General features: G+C 48.4%; 2 long non-coding RNA genes across 2 annotated transcripts in view; both read left to right on the top strand.

Moving 5' to 3' along the window:
* The first annotated feature begins 353 nt into the window (after positions 1–353).
* LOC310749292 overlaps positions 354–14,615 on the top strand; it is a 33,804-nt gene continuing 19,542 nt past the window's right edge. The window contains exon 1 of the long non-coding RNA XR_014541533.1: positions 354–431. This is a non-coding gene — a long non-coding RNA (uncharacterized lncRNA). The remainder of the gene's footprint in view (positions 432–14,615) is intronic.
* LOC310749293 lies at positions 4,301–10,316 on the top strand. Its single transcript, XR_014541534.1, has 2 exons — positions 4,301–5,429; positions 5,645–10,316. It is a non-coding gene; the product is annotated as an uncharacterized lncRNA (long non-coding RNA).

Raw genomic sequence — 14,615 nt, 5'->3', positions numbered from 1 at the left:
CTTCTCCCCTCCTCGTTCTTTTTCCTTTAATGCGTGAGCTCCAGGCCTTTGCATGGGCGAGGAAGGGTCCCCGTTGCGCGAGGTCGCGGGGTGCCCACCAACACTCCAACTGCAGAGAGAGAAGGGGCACCCTGGCAGCGCAGAGAGACACCTCTGGCCAGATGTGGGGCGCTTTTGGGGGGGAGAGAAAGCAGACAGCTGTTTCCCCAGTTCCAAAGACCCCCCCACCGGCTTTATATGCCACCACCCCGCCCCACCACCCCACAGCCAGAGCTCTTCTCCCTGCCTGGGCCAGCCTTCCCGTGGCTGGCGGGCCACACCCCCCTGTCTCCGCCGACGGGGCGGGCAGAGGAGTCGCTGCCCCGCGGGGCAGCCAGGCAGGCAGGCAGGCAGACAACTCGGGGAGACTCCCTCTTGGGCGATCGGCCGCGGTAAGATTTTTTTTTGGGGGGGGTCCCGGCCAAAATACCCCCCTCCCCCCCGCCACCCGCCTGAGTCACGCTTTCGCCGGGGAGGAGAAGCAGCCAGGCAGCCAAGGAGGGAGGGAGGGGCGGCGGCCACGCCAGGAGGCGCCCGGTCGCCTCTTCCCCCTCCCCGGCCTCGGCCCCAGGCAGGCAGGCAGGCAGCCGGGAGATTCCCCGTGCCCCCCCCACCCCGCTGGCGGAATCTCTTCTGACACCCCCGCCTGTGCAACGCCGCCGGGTGAGTCCTCTCGGGGGAGCCCCTCTGGGGATTCCCCCGGGTCCCTCCTCCGCGCGGGGATCCTCGCCTGGGCTCCGGACGCCGGCAGGTGTATTTGGGGAGGGGGGAAGAGGGGGGGCGGGCGGCACCCCCTCCTTCCTTCCTTCCCTCTCTCCCTTGCCTGTCTCTTGGTGTTATGCAATCAGAAGTGCGGGGGGGGGAGAGAGAGAGACCCCCCCGGCAGCTCCCCGCCCCCTTTCCCCCCTCCCACCCCGGTGGGCTTTTGTCAGATGGGGGGGGGGGGAGGCGGAAGCCGCCAGCCAGCCAGACGGAGCACCGGGGTTCCCCCGGGAGCGCGCAGCAGACACTGGCGCCCGCCTGCTCGGCTGGAGGGAGAGAGAGAGAGAGGAGTGGGGTGGGGGGGCGCCCCCCCCCGGAGCTGGGCTCCTTGCTCTGCCCGAGATGTGGAACTCAGGAAGCAGGTGGCTTGGCGGGGTTGGGACACGGGAGCATTTTTTAATTTTATTTTTAAAGGACGGGGATGCAGAAACCAAGCCCCCCCCCACCCCAAAAAGACCCACGTGGAGCCCAGGCTCTGCTGGCCTGACTCCCCCACCCGCAATGGCTTGACTGTCTCCACGTGGCTGCTTTGCTTTGCAAAATACAGCGCGTCCAGCCTCCTGGAGGACAGCTATGGTGCCAGACATAGCCTGCTTTGTACGTGCTCAGACAGTTCCATTTGGGGGCTTCGTAAGGACATCTCGGGAGGAGACCCTGCTGGATCGGGGGTTGCTGGAGGGTCCCTAAGCCAGGGCGCTTGCTGGCTGGCCGGCTGGATGCAGCCCTTCTCCCCATGGGATGCCTGAAGCTGACAGCCCTGACCACCTGGGATTCAGAGATAGACTGCACTTAGGTATGGAGGTTCCGCTTTTCCAACACAAAGAGGAGCCATTGAGGCATGAATGGGCCTCCACCCCTCCAAAAACCTTTGCGTCTTGTGTCAATGAGTTTCACACATTAATACATAGCTGTCAACGTTTCCCATTTTATTAAGGGAAATCCCCTTATTCCGAATAGGATTCCTCGCAAGAAAAGGGAAACGTTGACAACTTTGCATTAATAATAACAATAAGAACTAACTCTTGCCTGCCCATCAGCTGGACTGGGTGGTGCGGAGCTCTCGTTTTATGAGAGAGGCGGAAAAACTTCTCTCTGCTTTCTCCACGTGGTGTATAATTTTAGAAACCCGTAGAATCATAGAATTGTAGAGTTGGAAGGGACCACAAGGGTCATCCAGTCCAACCCCCTACAGCACAGGAATCTTTTGCCCCACGTGGGCCTCGAACCCGTGATCTTGAGGTTAAGAGTCTCATGCTCTACAAACTGAGCTATCTCACTTACCTCCCTCCTCCCTTGCAGGCTTTGAGGTGGGTGGGTTCATCACCGAAATCTCAGGTGCCGCATCTGGAAAACAAACATGCATGCCTTGCTTTTTATTCCAGAGAACCTTGGTTCCGCCAAGACTCCTGCTGTCAGTTTTGCCTTTTGGGTGTAATCCGTGGGTTTTTAGGGTTGTTGGTTTTTTTGCATGCTTTGTCTTTTTTTTGTGAAATGGTGCTGCATTGTGACCTTTGCAGGGAGGACGGGAAAAAATATATGGTTTAAATAATAGTGAATAGTATTGCACAGAAACAGGGCAGCTGAGGTGTCAGCAGCTGCTGCTGCAAAGCAGTAAATTAAAAGTAATGCATGGAACCTCCACGGATAGGCACAGTTTACCCCCAGAGGGAGAATTCCACTGGGCTGGATGACTCCTTGATCTGATCCAGTGAAGCACTTCTTACAAATCTGTGTTCTTGAAGAAAGTTGCGGGTGCAGAGCATGGGTGTAGCCAGGATTTTTGTTGCCGGGGGGGGGCAGGCCTTTTGTTAGGGGCAGCAGAACCTCAGTTTGCTCTGTATTTTTATTGGATTTCTACTGATTTTTTTGGGGGGGCAGCTGCCCCTCCCTGCCCCCCTCCCTGGGCTACACCCAGGTGATGGTAAATTGGAAGGAAAACAGCAGAGGCTGGGATGGGGCCTGTCAGAAAGCACATGGTGCGCAGATTTGTCTCTGGAGTAAGAAGAGGCGGGTTGTTCTGGTCCTTGAAGGATTTCAGGAGAGCCAAATTCAGAGGGCTACTGCGCAGCCACCGCTGTGAAGCTGCTTCCATGGTCTGCCACAGGACTGTGGTCTAGTGAGTTCTGCAGAGACTGGGGTGATCTGGATGTTCAAAGTTCCCATCAGATTGTGGCTCTTGCAGCTCATTCCTACCAGAGCTTAACCCCACCCTTGATAACAAGCGTAAATCTGATCCTTCAAAGACTTTGCTATCTGGCCGTGAATGAGAGTCAGCAGACTCTGAGTAAGATCTGCGCTTGGTTGGTGGGGAGATGGGTGTGTGTGTGTGTCTTTCTGCACAGGGCAGGAAATTTTGCCGTCTCGTCTCAGCTTGTCAGCAGGGTTGGGAAACTCTCGTAAGGGAGAAATCTAGGCGGGGAAAGAATCCAGGGGAGCGCTCTGTGAAATAAAAGTGAACTTTTGGATGCGGTGGTTCCAGAGTCGGGGTTTTGGGGGCGAGATGAGCTTACGTTTTATCCAACTGGCCCACAAAGTCCCTCTTCTGGAGCTCACGTTGGTCTGCAAAGGAACCCTGTTTTGCAGTGGCTCAGAGAGCAAAGGGTTTGCATGGAGTTTCTACAAAATACTGTATCTTAACAAAATACCTGCATCTTAACTGGCGTTGCAAATCAGCCTTGGGTCACCTGCAGGCAGCCAGTTTCTTGAGCGTTCCTCGATTGCTTTGTGCAAATTCCGCTGTTTATTGGGTATTCATTCTAATTTATTTATGGGGAGTTTATACAATGTTGCACCAAGTCCCTGCTACCCCACACTTTTTCAGTGCGTTTCCCTGCCAATTTCCTTACTGTAATATATATATATCCAGGAGTGTTTTTCCTTTTCGGGGGGTGAGTGGAAACAGTTTTGTTGTGCAAAAGCACCAAATCATCCACAAGTCGAGCAACCTAAATTCCTGATGTAGATAATCACTCACCCCTCGTTCTCTTGTGGGAAGGTGGCGTTTTGTGGTTCGCTTCAGGTGCCAAAATGTTTTTGGCCAGCGCTGGTCGTGTGATTTGAAAAATGTCCCTCCGTTTGTCTGGGGGAAATTCCTTGAGAACTCCAGCAGTCCTCATGGACAGGAAATCAGCTGCGAGATTAACATGTGACAGGAAAAGCAGTTTAAAAAAACCACACGCTTCTATCAGGCCTTTCCCCATTAACGATACAGGGATTTAATTCATTACGCATTTTTTTTTAGATTTATTAGTTGCTTTTCTGCAGAAAATGAACTTGGAGCGAATTACGAAAACAAAGATGCAACATAGATTCAAACGAAAAATGAAACCAACCTAAAACAGAATACTGTAATATATTCAACTGTGCCCCAGTTCAGAATTGAACTCCAAAGGACTAGGTGAATCGAAATGTTTTCGCCTGGCACCTAAAAACATTGTGCAGGGGCCAGGAATGTCTCATAGCTTTGTGATCACTCCCCTCCCCATGTGCCCGCTGGTCAGGGTCTGCTCAAGACATTTTGACATCTGAGGCAAACCACAAAATGGCACTGGCCCTCCCCAGCAGGGAAGAAGGGGTGAGTGAATATCTCCATCAGGAACATGGATTGGTGGGTGGGAATAAAGATCTACATCAGGATCTGCTGTCCTTGTGGATCCTGCCGCCTGTTGCAGTCGCCTTACCTGGTCTTACAGACAGGTGGGCCGGCCCTGACCTTGGATGGTGTTTATTAGGTAGATTTTGCCAAAAGATTGGCGCGTTCTCATTGCAAAACGTTTTTGCGAGCGTTGCATAGATGCCCCGCTTCCAGTCCCTGTGTGCCTTTTTGACATCTGGAATCTTTTAAAATATGTTACGGTTTGTGAAGGAACCGTGTGGTTGTGCAACGGTGGCTTTGCTGAATCTGTTAGAAGCAAGCTGAGAAAGTGTCTGATGTGTCCAAAGCGTGTTGGACGAGCTTTTTCTTTTGTGGGGGTGCAGAGTTGACGGGAGGAAAAGAATGCCTCTGCTTGCAACAGAATGTAAGGCAAAGGAATTATGGAAAATGAGCAGGCGGGTCCACAGAACCCTGGATCATCCTTTGAATGCGTTTTTGACCCTGGAGCAGCCATTCTTTGTGTCCTCCCCTTTTGACTCTCCCAAAGCTGCCCGTCAGCTTCCCTTCTTAGCGGTTATTTGGCCTCAACGGCAGACGGCAGTCTCGTCAGTAGGCGGAGCACATCTCCTGCAGGAGGGGCAAGGCAAACCTGCCTTCTCGCCTTACCTGCTCGGCTATCTTTTGCCAGGACTTCAGTGCCGCCTCTCTGTGTTCCCTGGGAGAAGTTGCTGGGGGGGGGGGACGTTGGTAGAAGAATACAGTGGTACCTCGGGTTACAGATGCTTCAGGTTACAGACGCTTCAGGTTACAGACTCCGCTAACCCAGAAATAGTACCTTGGGTTAAGAACTTTGCTTCAGGATGAGAACAGAAATCGTGCAGTGGCGGTGCAGCGGCAGCAGGAGGCCCCATTAGCTAAAGTGGTGCTTCAGGTTAAGAACAGTTTCAGGTTAAGAACGGACCTCCAGAACGAATTAAGTTCTTAACCTGAGGTACCACTGTATTATCATCCTGCTCTTGCTCCAGACAGCTGGGTTGTGGTTTGTTTTGGCAAGCAAGACCTCCATTCTCTCTCCCCAAGCAAAGAGCATGGTGTAGGAGGGGGCCTAGGGTCCCGTGGCCTGTTCCTTTGTCTATTTATGCCTCTGTCTATGGGCAGAATACCCAATTAGCTCATGTTCCTCTTCTTCATGAAAAGAAGGAAAATCCCATATCCGTATTGGGGCCTTACCTTTCTTAGGCAAACCAGAATATCACAAAACAACAACCGCAACAACAACCACCACAACAACAACCCGCCCATCTGGCTGGGTTTCCCAGGCCACTCTTGGCTTCCAGCACATATAAAAACAAAATAAAGCGTCAAACATCAAAAATGTCCTGATACAGAGCTGCTTTCAGATGTCTTCTAAAAGTTGTGTAGTTATTAATCTCCTTCACATCTGATGGGAGGGCATTCCACAGGGCGGGCGCCACTACCAAGAAGGCCCTCAGCCTGGTTCCCTATAGCTTCTCATTTGTTATAATAATAATAATTTTTTATTTATACCCTGCCCATCTGGCTGGGTTTCCCCAGCCACTCTGGGCGGCTTCCAGCAAAATATTAAAACATAATAATTCATCAAATATTAAAAGCTTCCCTAAAAGCCTTCAGATGTCTTCTAAAAGTCTGGTGGTTGTTTTTTCCTTTGACATCTGGTGGGAGGGCGTTCCACAGGGCGGGTGCCACTACCGAGAAGGCCCTCTGCCTGGTTCCCTGTAACTTCACTTCTTGCAGTGAGGGAACCGCCAAAAGGCCCTCGGAGCTGGACCTCAGTGTCCGGGCAGAACGGTGGGGGTGGAGACGCTCCTTCAGCTATACAGGACTGAGGCCGTTTAGGGCTTTAAAGATCAGCACCAACACTTTGAATTGTGCTCGGAAACATACTGGGAGCCAGTGAAGATCCTTTAGGATCCGTGTTATATGGTCCCGGCGGCCACTCCCTGTCACCAGTCTAGCTGCCGCATTCTGGCTTAGTTGTAGTTTCTGAGTTGCCTTCAAAAATAGCCCCCAAGGCATCTGAGTTCCCCAGAACTCTTCGTTTTCTTTACCATCTAGCCTGAGGAAGTGTCCTGAGGTACTCAGAAGCTTGTGTGCTGTTTTGTGACTGTGTGATTGGCCTAAGAAAGGTACGGACCCGATATGGATTTTGGACGAGGATTTCATGTTTTGAGAGAGAGCCATAATCGTCCTGTGGGAAGGTGGGAGGCTGGACTGATGAAACCTGACTCTGTAGGGGGCGATGGGCTTCTCTGCACCCCAAATTCTGTCAGCGTGTACATCTAAAAACGTGTGTGATGAATGTAGCAAGGAATTGTACATACACAGCCAGCAATAAGGCTCACCTCTATGTGTTAAATTGCTTGTAAAACATGTACAAATGTGTTTGTTCTTTGACATACATTACAAGTATGTTGCCATATTGGATGTAGGAGAAATTAGAATCGGTTCCCATATGGAGGCAGACTCTCCTAACTGGTACTTTCTGAATCAATGTGAGAACCAAAACACAGATCCGTCCTTCAAAATCCACAGTTCTCTGCAATGCAGTCCTCCAGCCAAGGAAGGGCTGCAGAAATACATACACCAGGGTAAACTGTGCATAAATATGCATACATTAGTGAAAATACCCTGCAAGAAAATGCATTATATTTGGGGAAACCACTTTGCAAAAAAAATAAAGAAAAGCATATTAGGCAAAATGCATGCAAACGCGTCTATTAGGAGAAATTTGCACTCCGATGCTGTCAAATTTTCACGAGGACTTAAAAAAATAAATCACAAACCGATGTGAAAAGGTGGAAAACTGAAGACTGGAAAAACGAAAAACTGAGGGAAACCAAAACTGGCGAATTTGCCCATCCCTCCTCTCTTAATGCTGGTTGTATATGTTAAATAGGGACCCGCAGTGCGTATAGAATTGTATCCAAATAATTCTGTGTGGCATAGCGGACCTGCCTTGAGAATCGGCATTTGCTTTGGCTCTCTGTTCAATGTCTGTTTGGCGCACAGGGTCAGGGTCATAGGTCGGCATGCTGGGGCATGTCCTGAGGCCTCGCACCCCAATAGCCCCCTCCTCCCGGACAACAAACTTTCCCCCTCCTTTTCACCATTGCGGCTTGCCTGTTTACCTGCCCCTGGAGGGGATAATTGAGCCAATTCCAGCAGTGAGAAAGGCAGAGGAGCGGCTGCCATTGCCTGCTTGCTCATTGGCTTTGTCTGGTATCGAGGCAGAGGAGCCTCAGCAGTTGGCAATGATGGAACTAAGGGAAGCACTTACTCTCTCACCCAAGGCCGCCCAAAAACTTGGGAGCCAACATTGCCTTGGTATGAAAACCCGGGTTTATGACAGCAACGTGTGAATGGACTCTGGCTCAATGCTTGCCTGTTATGTTCAAACTGTCGTGGTCTGCCTGACTTTCCGCTGTGTGACGTAGGGCTGTATATCCCCACTCAGTTAGATGCAGTGAAATGAATGGACCTAAGGCTGTTTACATACCATGACTCCCTAGCCCATTTTTGGGAACTGTAGTTTACCCCCTCACTGTGCTACAACTCCCAGCACCCTTAAACTACAGTTTCTGGGATTTTTTTTTGAGAAGGGGATGTGCTTTAAACATCTGGCTTGTTCACAGCCTTAGTCATGTCCATTAATTTAAAGGGGTCTTCTAACACTGGATCTCAACGATTTATTTATTAGGGACCTTGCCGAAAACCCACAACTTAAGAATATATACATGGTTAGTGTGAACTGCCAAGATTCACTTTGTGGTGTAGCGGTTGGTCAGGAAGTTGGACGAGAGCTTGGGAGACCCAGGCGCAAACTCCCTTTCAGCCATGAAGCTCATTGCGTCATCGTAGGCCCGTTACTCTCTCTCTCTCAGCCTACCTCACAAGGTGGTTGTGCAGAGAAAAGGTGGGAGGACAGAGAATTTTTAATTATGTATTTAATTATGGGGTATCAGAGTTTTTAGGGGGTTAACCAGGCTGGGATAGCTGGTTTTTGAATGTCTGATGTAGATTTTTTCAGTTTCGTCGTTCTGTATGGGACAATGATAAAGATTATCGTATCGTATCGTAACCTCGCCTGGCACTCGGAGCTCTTTGTACGAGTGTGAAACATAAACTTATTTACCCAGCACCACCATTGCTCTTCAACGCAGGGAAAATGAGGGACTTTTGGGGGCAGATGTGTTTCTTTTGCACCACCATAATGCCCCTAAAAATCCTTATTCCTCTTGCAGTATCCGTCCGGTCGGCCGGACTCAGGTCGGCCGACTTTTCTCCAAGGCTGGAGCCACCGACGGCTTGGTGTGGAGGCAAACACCTGCGGGCCCACGGAGCTGCGTTTACCTTTGCCTTATTTTTAGCCCTGCCTAAACCCCGCCGAGGAGGACCACCTGTTGATCAACGAGTTTAGTCAGTCGTAAATCCCGGGAAGACGTCTCGAGCGCCGCTGGGGGCCTCCCGGGAGCGGCTTGGCAGGGATGGGGTTGCGTTTCGCTAGAGACGGGAGCGGGAGAGACTTGCGAACGTGTGCTTCTCGTTGGACGGGTCTTGGAGTGAATCCGAGGGCGCAGTTGGGCTGCCCCTGCATGTCCCACAGCACCTGAGTCACCTGCATCATCCAGGGCTGCTTGTGTCGCCTTTCCACACACCAGAAGGCCATTCAACAGAGCCCTACAAGCAGTGCTAGAAACTCAGATACGCTTGCCATCAAAATTATTCAACCACCATTGCAAATCAGGTTCATTATCAAAATTTGCAGGCTTTCAGCTGTTTGCCAGGAGCAAATCGAAGTTGGGTTTCCAGCTGAATTTGGGGGAACTGCTTGAGCAGTGCTGGATTTTCGTATAACTTAGCTTAGGGGACCTTCTGCCTGCAAGACGGATGTTCTGCCCGGATAGCTCAGTTGGTTAGAGCATGGTGCCGATAACGCCAAGGTTGCAGGTTCGATCCCCGCATGGGACAGCTGAATATTGCTGCCTTTCAGGGGGTTGGACTTGAGTGATCCCTCCTAATTCTACAATCCTATGATTCTATGACCGCTAGGACATGGCCCTTCCCAGTTTGACAAGGGCTTTATCCATAGTGTTTGTTTCTTGGGCAAAACAGCACTGCTTCTGTTACCCCAATTGTATTCTCTGGGACTTTTGCTGGGGATTCCTGGGCGGTTAGTCCCGTCATGAGTTTAGGAAGCATTGATAATTGCTGGGAAGGTTTCCTTCCCAGAAAGGAAAGCGTAATTAAAAGCAACGTTGTGTGGATTGCCATTAATCTGTTTTGAATTAATTTTATAATGAAATGATTTTAGAATGTTTTATCATCTTACTGTTGTTAGCCACTCTGAGCCCGGCTTCGGCTGGAGAGGCCGGGATATAAATAAAATTTTATTATTATTATTATTTAACTAAACATTCACACTATCTGTATTAGAAAAGCGTGTAGAAGATAGAGCAAGATTACGGTGTGCTTAATTTTACTTCTATGTTTTTAGGTTTGAGGTTATGTTATCAGTAACTTTTTCTGTCAGGAGGTAGCAAAGTGGGTGAAAGGAGAAACAAAACAGAAAGCGGGAGTTGGGGGAAGCCTAGGAGGGGAGGGAGGGAGGAATACGTAGTAAACGTTAAGAATTTGAGATGTATGTAATGAATGAAAAAGAAAAATGAATAAAAAAAATTATAAAAAAATAAAATAAAAGCAACGTTGTGGGCAAGTTGCCGGGATCTCTTTTGAGGAGGGCTTGCTCTTTGAGCTCAATGCCAACTCCTCGTGCTTTGACTGTAGCGAGCAGATAAATATTTTGGTGCGCTAAGTTGACAGGCGGGAGGAGCCTGATAACCACTCTCCATCTTGGGCTGATTGGTGACTTTGGGAAAAACCAAAAACAGATATGGCAGGGACTTTGGACCTGGTTGTTGGGGCTGTGGGTGGCAGGATCATAGCTTTCAACCTTCCCTTTTTTTTGGCGGGAAATTCCCTTATTCCAGCGCCGTTTCCCACTGCATCCTGCTGCTATCCCGGATTGTTAGATATCCTGTAGACTGTCCCCGGGACAGGTGAGGCTGCTGATCCCTTATTTTCGAGGCTGCTGATTCCTTATTTTCAAATCTGAAAGTTGACAGCTATGAGCAGGATACACACTGAGATCTGGGATTGTATCTTCCAAGGCAGGGTCCTTGCTGTCACAGGAACAACAGAAGAGGTTTGCTGGATCAGACCAATGGCTCATCCAGAATCCTAGGGAAGTTTGCCTGACGCCTTCATTATACAGTGGTACCTCGGGTTACAGACGCTTCAGGTTACAGACTCTGCTAACCCAGAAATAGTACCTCGGGTTAAGAACTTTGCTTCAGGATGAGAACAGAAATTGTGCTCCGGCGGCGCAGCAGCAGCGGAAAGCCCCATTAGCTAAAGTGGTGCTTCAAGTTAAGAACAGTTTCAGGTTAAGTACAGAGCTCTGGAACGAATTAAGTACATACTTAACCCGAGGTACCACTGTATGTGCCATGTGAAGAAAAATTTAGTTTTGCCTGCCTTTCCTCCTCCCTCCCTAACCCACCTTTCAAGAGCTAAGGAGCAACTTTTGAGTTTAGTCCTCAGGGCAAGGTCTTCTAAATCCAAAATCCCACTGGGAATGCAGAAGCTCTTAGGCCTAGCTCTGGCATTGCTCAGTTGGTTAGAGCGTGGTACTCATAATGCCAAGGCTGCAGGTTCGATCCCTGTGTGGGACAGCTGCTTAATCCTGCATTCAAGAGTTTGGACTAGAAGATCCTCAGTTTCCCTTCTGTAATGGCTGGTGGCTCTTTCTATCCCTTCTGTAATCTCTCAGATGTAGTAAGATGATGATAATAATAATAATAATAATAATAATAATAATAATAATAATAATTTATTTATACCCTGCCCATCTGGCTGGGTTTCCCCAGCCACTCTGGGTGACTCTCAACCAAATGTTAAAGACACAATACAACACGAAACATTCCCTAAACTTCCCTAAACGGGGCTGCCTTCAGATGTCTTTTAAAAGTAAGATACAGTGGTACCTCGGGTTACATATGCTTCAGGTTACAGACTCCGCAAACCCAGAAGTAGTGCTTCAGGTTAAGAACTTTGCTTCAGGATGAGAACAGAAATCGTGTTCCGGCAGCGTGGCAGCAGCAGGAGGCCCCATTAGCTAAAGTGGTGCTTCAGGTTAAGAACAGTTTCAGGTTAAGAACAGACCTCCGGAACGAGTTAAGTACTTAACCTGAGGTACCATTGTAGTTGCTTATTTCCTTGACATCTGATGGGAGGGCGTTCCACAGGGCAGGCGCCACCACCGAGAAGGCCTTCATTGAGGATTGCGTTTCACGAGAAAGAGACCAGGATTCCAAGATTCCTCCGTGACTCAGAATTAATCAGGAGCTCTATATATTGTGGCTGAAAACCAGCTTTTGCTCTCCTCCTCCTCCCCTCCACCCCATTTTTCTAGTCCGGGGTGTGGCTTCAAATATTTAGGGAGTTGTTGAGCCAGATGGTATTTGACTTGGCCCAAAGTAAGCTGCATTCTCCCCCCCCCCACGCACTCTATTATTTTAAACTCAAGTTGTCATTTCAAGGCAATAGTACATTAATCTAGTGAAGGGCTGTTAAAATATTTGACCGTGTTATTTATGGAGCCATTTTTCAGCCGTGATGGAGGATCACTGCATGGTTATGACTCTTGCTAACTGCATGCTCTCTACCATGAGGTAAGGTAAGGTAAGGCAGACCCCAAGGTGGTCGATTTGGGGTACCATTAAGGACCATTAAAGAGTTGGGAACAGATGGATCTGACCTGTAGGAGGTATCAGTCTTGCAGGTAGAGACTTGACTTCAAAACCTTTCTGCAGCCCCCCCTCCCGCCGCAATAGTTTGGGATGAGGAGGGATGCATATGGCGTGTGGTTTACAGATGAGTAAATCTACACACTTTCACTTTCTTATTTTTCAATTTCGAGCTCAGTTCTACACATTCCTGCATCAGTTTGTTCTGCATCAGCATTTTAATGCAAATTTCTCCATTATACACATTTTTGTATGTAGTTTTGCCTAATGTACATATTTTCCCACCACATATAACTTTTGTATGCTGTTTTCATTAGTACAGTGGTACCTCGGGTTACATACGCTTCAGGTTACATACGCTTCAGGTTACAGACTCCGCTAACCCAGAAATAGTACCTCGGGTTAAGAACTTTGCTTCAGGATGAGAACAGAAATTGTGCTCCGGTGGCGCAGCAGCATCGGAAAGCCCCATTAGCTAAAGTGGTGCTTCAGGTTAAGAACAGTCAAGTTAAGAACAGACCTCCGGAACGAATTAAGTACTTAACCAGAGTATATGTATTAATATGCAGGCTTTACTCTAGCCAAGGCTTTTAAAATACACATTACTTACTTGGCTGGAGAACTGAATTTCAAAATTTGGAGAAGTGCCAATTTTGAAGGATGGCGGTGTTTTCGTTTGCTATTTGTTTTGGAAAAATGTGTGTTTGATAAGTTTGTCTTACCACTGAATTGAATTTCTCTCCCCCCATCCCTACTTGTGACGGGGCCTTATCTGTTGTAGCACCCTGACTTGGGAATGCTTTTCCCAGGGAAGATTGCCTGGTGCCAACTCGGATGCCATTTCCACTCAAAGGCACAGGCCTTTTGATTTGCTCAAGCCAATCTCCTTTAACTGAGGCCCTCCAGACGCTTTGGACTACAACTCCCATCAGCCTCAGGCAACATGGTCAGGATGGTAGGGGGCTGATGGGAGTTGTAGTCCAAAACTACTGGACAATCTCGGGTTGGGGAGGCCAGCTTAGGCTATTGTGCTGATTCTGTTCCTTGCATTTTAATATTGTTTTCCTCTGACTTTCATTCCTGTTTCTGCTGGTGGTGCCTTTAAGAATGATGTATAAATAATCAAAATCGGATGCTTTCTTGCATTGCCCTGCTGGAACTGACTCTAAGTGAGTCTACTTTATCTGTCTTTAGAAAGAAAGAAAGTACTTGAATATGCTGTGCTTGTGTTTGTGTGCATGTGCGTGGCAAGGGTGTGTTTTAAGTGAATGTGTGTAAATTTATTACTCCCCTGTAAAAATGCTTTGTAGACTTGGCTAATCCCTGCAAAACAGCATCTCACTTTTCCTTAGGACATCCCTATTCTCATTGGATACACACTTACGAAACTGCAGGTTATTACAATAATCCTGCTAATGTTTTTATCTGTCTGCAATTTATCTGTAAATATTTGCTTTGTAAATATTCAACAAACCATTTCCATTCTTTTATTAAAAAAAAGGTTTGTTATCTTCATTTCTTATTCTCCTGGTAAGTTTCGCCTTTCCTGCATATTCCATAGGTTTTGGACCCATTCTAACATTGCTGACTGCCCTCCTTATCCAGTGATCAAGCAAGCAGAGGTGTGCAGACGAAGTCCACAGAGTTAAGAGAGGGCAACAGTTACATAGCGTTGCCACTGATCCTAAGTAATACAGAACCGTCCAGTATTTCAGTGTAAAATCCTACGTCCTGTATTGATTCAATACAGGATGCAGTTTGTCCTGTATTTCCACCCATGGGGCCTCTGTCTGCATCCAGCTGGAGGGTGATGCTGCTGAGATTTTAAATATATATCCATTGTTTAGGCGTATGTGTACCCCTGTGTACCCCCAGAAAAAAACACTGCCCTTAACAGACTAGTTCTCAGGATTCTTCTTGACCTCTGAGCACAGGTGTTATATGGTGACAAGACCTCACTCAATCGTGCTACAGCATTCTTTGTTAAATAGAAGTTTCCGGGGTGCCTCAGACAGGAGGAGAGGGTTTAAAAACAGCAGCAGCAGCCTTCTCTGTCTTTCACAGATGTCCGAATCCTGATTGGATGCTAATAGCAAACAGCAATGTTACCTGTAGTTTAGCCTTTGGAAGCCAGAGAACAAGGCTCCAGTGTTATGAATCTAACGGGAGAAGAAACTTTTTTTTTAATAGTTTCTTCTCTAGCATGGTGAGTTGTCAGTTCTGTTGCCACCCCAATGGCGGCCTCATTTCCTGTCACGGTGTTTCCTGAGTCTTGGACAGAAGTGAGCGTTTAATGTGTGAAGTAGGAGTTGGAATCTAGCACGGTGATTGGTCAGTTTCGTTGTTACCACCTCCGATCGTGGCTTCCTTTC

Source organism: Podarcis filfolensis (assembly GCF_964270895.1).
Source record: "Podarcis filfolensis genome assembly, chromosome: 14".
Taxonomy (NCBI): Eukaryota; Metazoa; Chordata; class Lepidosauria; order Squamata; family Lacertidae; genus Podarcis; species Podarcis filfolensis.
The sequence above is the reverse complement of the archived record's forward strand: the minus strand, read 5'-3'. Positions and strand labels throughout refer to the sequence as shown.